We start from the raw sequence: 6,491 nt of genomic DNA on the forward strand, positions 1-6,491 counted from the left end.
ATAACGCACTTTAAGTCAAAATGCTGCACAAGAAAATCAAATAAATTGTGAAGTTGTCCTTCTTGGAAAACCATGAACTCTATGTCTAACCTGACACCTTTTCCGATCAGAAACATACAGAATAAGAAATGCGACAGCATTCCTGCTGCTATATTTACACTCACTGTAAATATAGCATGCACTATATTTTAACCTTGTTATCCATTATTGAGTGTAAAGGGAGCCAAAGGAGAAAAAAAAAAACATGAAGTGGATTTTACATCAGCATCCCTGCTTCTCTCACATATACAGAGTCATTGTTTATTTCTGGACTGGTTCCCAAGAGAATGTGTGTTAATGGTTTTAGCCCGTGGCTGGAGAAATATGAACACAGAGCACATAAAGAAGCAGATTCTGATCCCTAATGATGTATAACTCAACAGGCCTGAAATGAACAGCCTGAAAACACATGCTTTGGCTTTTTTTTTTAGCACAGAAGTTTAAAAAAAAGGAACATAATTTCACTATGATTACATTTACTAAAGTCCATCATATTTGTTTAAAGAACACGACGTATGGAGACAAAACTTGAAAAAACTTTGGGGGGGGGGGGGGGGGGGGGGAAACATGAAAAAATAAAAACATACAATGCACAAAGCGTATCACTTGTCATTACTGACATGTAGAAAATGTTACACACTGAAAAGCAACATCATTGCATTGATCTGACATTGCTTCATCTCTTCAGTGAAAAGCATTCAGCAGATTACTTTATTTAGCGAAAGCTTCAGAAGAGAACGTACTGCATTTCATTTTCATCACTGTGTTGCATTCGTGTCACACTGAAATGCAATCGATATTCTTCAAAAACATTCTCCGCTTGTCAGTTTTTCACTGATGTGATTGCACTTTGCCGGAATCACAAAACTTTTCCGTACATCATGAGCTGTCTTTTTATTTTTATTTTTTATTTTTACTCCCCCTTACTTTTTAAGCTAGTCCAGGCCTCGGTGACTTTGTATCAGACATGCTGTAAGACGAGCTCTTTGTTTGTGCCGCTGAATCAGGTATCTGGAAGGAGTGGTTAATAATTAACAAACACACAAACACACACTATCTGGCATGGAGGACATGCTCTCTTTAACCTTTTCACTGAAGGACCTCACTTAGGGGAACGCGGTGTCATCAGAACCCTGATCGCTCTACACTGATGACCTTCACTCACTCATGTTGTTGTAATGCTGTAAAAATCATGATTGATAGATTTAAGAGTGATGGGACAGGAGTCCATTAGATGAATGAACACCAACAGTCAGCTAGCTGCTTATGTGGTACTGGTTCTCCAAAATCTGATGAGCCATAGAAATGCACTGGGTCGCATGTTGTCAAAGTTTTACGTTCTAAGAGCTCAAGATTTTAGAATCCAGTTTTAGCACTTTATGTTCTCATTATCCCAAGTTCTGATATTCCTATGTTCTCAGAGCCCTACATTCTCACTTTCATATGTTCTCAGAGTCACAGTTTCCCAAGGCTCTATGTTCTCAGGCTTCAATGTTCCCAAGATCTTTTGTTTCCAAAAGATCTTGCTCTTATGGCACAAGTTTTCAGAGTCCTATATTCTCAGGATCCAACCATCTCAGAGCCCTATGTTCCTGGTTCCCTGTGTTCCGATAGCCTTATGTTCTCAGAGCCCTATGTTTCCAATGCTTTATGCTCTCAGAGGGCGGCATGGTGGTGTAGTGGTTAGCACTGTCGCCTCACAACAAGAAGGTTCTGGGTTTGAGCCCAGCGGTCGGTGGGGTTCTGTGCGGAGTTTGCATGTTCTCCCTGTGTCTGTGTGGGTTTCCTCTGGGTGCTATGGTTTTCCCCACAGTCCAAAGACATGCAGGTTAGGCTAATTGGTGGCTCTAAATTGTCCATGAGTGTGAATGGTTGAGAGGAGAAAACCTCTATAATAATCCAGTAGAAGGCAATAGGAAACCACTACTGTCATGTTCCTTAGGGACTTTGATGGCTGAAGCCATCAGAGCAGCCATGTGACTGCAGTGATATGCCAAAATGTATGGATGGATGTTCTCAGAACCTCTCATCTCATCTCATTATCTCTAGCCACTTTATCCTGTTCTACAGGGTCGCAGGCAAGCTGGAGCCTATCCCAACTGACTACGGGCGAAAGGCGGGGTACACCCTGGACAAGTCGCCAGGTCATCACAGGCCTGACACAGACACAGACAACCATTCACACTCACATTCACACCTACGGTCAATTTAGAGTCACCAGTTAACCTAACCTGCATGTCTTTGGACTGTGGGGGAAACCGGAGCATCCGGAGGAAACCCACGTGGACACGGGGAGAGAGAACATGCAAACTCCACACAGAAAGGCCCTTGCCGGCCACGGGGCTCGAACCCAGACCTTCTTGCTGTGAGGTGACAGTGCTAACCACTACACCACCGTGTCGCCTGTTCTCAGAACCTGAGAGTTCCTTATATTTCCAAGACCTTTTATTCTCAGAGCCTTGATCCCAATATTCCCAAAGAGAACTCTTTGAACTTTTCATAGGGCTCTTCCCAAACAGCTTTATATATTTCCAGGGCCCCATGTTATAAAGGCCATTTTTTCTCAGACTTCTATATTCCTAGATCCCAATTGTTATCATCCTTTGTTTTTGGATTCCTACACTCTCAGGGCACACAATTTCAGGCACCTATTTTCCCCCAGACTCGAGGGTCTTGTATTCTCAGCATTCTTCATTTCAAGAGTCTGTGGTCTGTGATGACTCTGAGCGCTGCTGCTCTTTTTGTGAGCGCTCATGGGTGTGGCTCTGGCGCTTGTTAAGGCCGCGCCTGATTTGCTCCCTTTAAAAGGCCAGTCTTGGAGATGTCTGCTGTTGACACTGCTCCTTTGCTTTGTTTTCATGCATTTAGTTTTACCATACTAATACTACATGTTTGAAATGTTTAATATTATTGATTTACTGATTAACAGGTTTTATACATATATGTTGTATGATTTTCCTTTTTAAAAAAATTTTTTTTTTGGGGCTTTTTTCACCTTTATTGGATAGGACAGTGTAGAGACAGGATAGGAAATGAGTGGGAGAGAGAGACAGGGAGGGATCGGGAAATGACCTTGGGTCGGAATCGAACCCGGGTCCCTGGATTTATGGTACGGCACCTTAGCCACCTGAGCCACAACGCCCCAAGTTTCCTTTTTTTAAGTAAATTTTCAGTAGTCGGTAATCTTGTGTCTCGTGTCCTCCTTGGTTTTGTTGCGATTCTGAGCCAGATCGTAACAAAATGGGGGCTCGCCTATTTGCGATTAGTAATTGTTGGTAATTGTTTGATTGCTCTTAAATGAGTAATATTCGTCGTAGGACGTCGGTTTTTCTGCAACACTTTTTTGAGCCATTGTTGCAGCATTTAGGTAAGTTGTGCGCAAATTAAGGGTGATTTTCCCTGAATAGGAAAAGCGTCGTGTTTCTTTTGATACACAACATTTTTTTTTTTTTGGTAGTGTTGTGGTGAACGCGAGTAGTAGCCCTGCTCAGGAGCACCCAAGGGCGCGGGAAGTGGGGTGCTGAGGGCACTGCAGCGCCTTCTACTGGAGTACTGAGCAGGGATAAAACGTTTTAAATCATATTTTTGCCTGCATGGTTTTCACAGCCTAACTTATATGAGAACATGTTTTCTGGTAGCATAGTAAGACCGTTCTCTTTCTGTCTAAAATTGCACAAAACCCCCTATCTAGCCTCTACAACAGGGGGAGGAACCCCTGCTTATTCTTACATCACTTTAAAACTGGTTCCGGCGCCAATGCTTCAGGATGTGTTAAAATAATAGTTAGTCCTTATATCTTTCCATCACCATGTAGTTAAAACAATCTGTTAATGATGGAAAATATTCAGTTAATGTGCCTTATGAATGGAGCTTCTTCGGAGTCTTCAGACATATCGGCCAATTTAATTCAAAAAGGTAAACTTTCATATATTCTATATTCATTACATGTAAAGTGAAATATTTAAAGCCTTTTTTTAATTTTGATGATTATGGCTTATAGCTCATGAAAATCAGAAATCCAGTATCTCAAATTATTAGAATATTCCCTAAGATCAATCAAAAAAAAGGATTTACAATACAGAAATGTCCAACTTCTGAAAAGTATATTAATTTATACACTCAATACTTGGTTGGGGCTCCTTTACCGTGAATTACTGTATCAATGCGGTGTGGCATGGAGGTGATCAGTCTGCGGCACTGCTGAGGTGTTACTGAAGCCCAGGTTGCTTTGATAGTGGCCTTCAGCGTATCTGTATTTTTGGGTCGGGTGTTTCTCATCTTCCTCTTGACAATACCCCATAGATTCTCTATGGGGTTCAGGTCAGGCAAGTTGGCTGGCCAATCAAACACAGTAATATCATGGTCAGCAAACCATTTGGTAGTAGTTTTGGCACTGTGGGTAGGTGCTAAGTCCTGCTGAAAAAGGAAATCAGCATCTCCAAAAAGCTCATCAGCAGATGGAAGCATGAAGTGCTCTAAAATCTCCTGGTAGATGGCTGTGTTGACTTTGGACTTGATAAAATACAGTGGACCAACACCAGCAGATGACATGGCACCCCAAATCATCACAGACTGTGGAAACTTCACACTGGGCTTCAAACACCTTGGATTCTGTGCCTCTCCACTCTTCCTCCAGACTCTAGAACCGTGATTTCCAAATTAAATGCAAAATGTCCTTTCATCTGAAAAGAGGACTTTGGACCACTGAGCAACAGTCCATTTCTTTCTCCCCTTAGCCCAGATAAGACACTTCTGACATTGTCTCTGGTTCAGGAGTAGCTTGATATTAGGAATGGGAAAGTTGTATCCCCTTTCTTGAAGATGTCTGTTCGTGATGGGTCTTGATACACTGGCACCAGCCTCAGTCCACTCCTTGTGAAGCTCTCCCAAGTTCTTGAATCAACTTTTCTTGACAATCCTCTCAAGACTGCGGCCATCCCTGTTGCTTGTGCACCTTTTCCAGCCACCCTTTTCAGCAATGACCTTTTGTGGCTTACCCTCCTTGTGGAGGGCATCAGTGATCATCTTCTGGACAACAGTCAAGTCAGCAGTCTTCCCCATGATTGTGGTTGTGTGTACTGAACTAGACTGAGAGATACACTGTGTTCATACTGTTTTACTCAAACTCGAAATGAAATTCCAATATTTTGAGATTTTTTTTTGTTTTTGTACTGTATGCCATACTGATTAAAATTAAAATAGAAAAATGCTTGAAACATTTTAGTTTGTGTAATGAGTCTATAATATATAACATTTTCACTTTCTTAAATAACTGATGGAAAATATTGAACTTTTTCACAATTCTAATTTTTTGAGATGCACTAGTGTGTGTATGTAATATCTGCGTGCGCACCTCCGCTGAGTGTAAGTCTTTGCTGATTGCCAGTTGCGGCCTGCGCTCCGCTGGAATTAGTGCGTAAATACCCCTCACTGTAACTGCATGAAGACTAGGGTTGGGTGTAATTAGGGCCTCACTTATTTAGTTAGCTGGGGGAATCATTTTTTTTTTTATTTGTGCACACTTTCCATATTTTTTTTTGCTCTAAATATGGATGTTGAGAAATTCAGTCTCCTTCTCAGGAATTTTTGAATAGCTGCAAGAAAGAAACGTTGTTACAACTTGCAGGTCACTTTTAAAATTCCAATTTCTGATGCAGACCGAAAGCATAAAGAGTCAATTAAAAATGCATTAATAAAAGCCTTGATTGACAAAGGAATTCTTGTAGAGGAGCCTCAGGTTTCTGCAACCTCAGTTCCTGCAGCCTCTGCTCCTGCTGCATTGTTACAGCAGTTTGTTAGTTCAGCACCTGTTTCTGATGCACCGCCATTTCAAACTATTAGTTTGGCACCTGTTGCTGATGCGCAACTAATAACTAATGGTGGTATGACAGGGGTTTTCAAAGTGTGGGAGAGTCAGCCCCCCTCAGAGAGCAAATAAACAACAGCGCCCCCCCCTTGCAATTTTTGTTGTTGCTATACTTAATGTTCCATTCGTATTTAAAAAAAATGGTTGTTGTTCACATTTTTATTTTTTTCTTCTACACATTTTAAACATCTGTGCTTTTTTTCAAACATCTTGTTTTACACATTTTAAACATCTCATAGCATCATTAGCTAGCACCTCTTGGCAGACAACACACTGTGGCAGTGGAGCATCTTCAGATCCAGTACATGAAAATCCAAACTTTAAATAATCGTGGTCATACTTCCTTCTTTTTTTGCTTGGCCCAGACTCCGTCTCCTCACTCACTGTAGCTTTAGGTACTAAAAATCGATCCATTTTGTCTCTGGCAAAGGCTAGCTGAAGTTCGCTAAATGTCCGCAATAGTAACTTATTCTGGTTTATTTTTCCTCACGTTGCGCCCCCCCGAAGAACTCTGGCGCTCCCTAGGGGAGGTGCACCCCACACTTTGAAAAGCCCTGGTGGTATGACATTTCAGGGAAAGAGAGAA

Source organism: Neoarius graeffei, chromosome 2 (genome assembly GCF_027579695.1).
Source record: "Neoarius graeffei isolate fNeoGra1 chromosome 2, fNeoGra1.pri, whole genome shotgun sequence".
In the NCBI taxonomy this organism is placed as follows: Eukaryota; Metazoa; Chordata; class Actinopteri; order Siluriformes; family Ariidae; genus Neoarius; species Neoarius graeffei.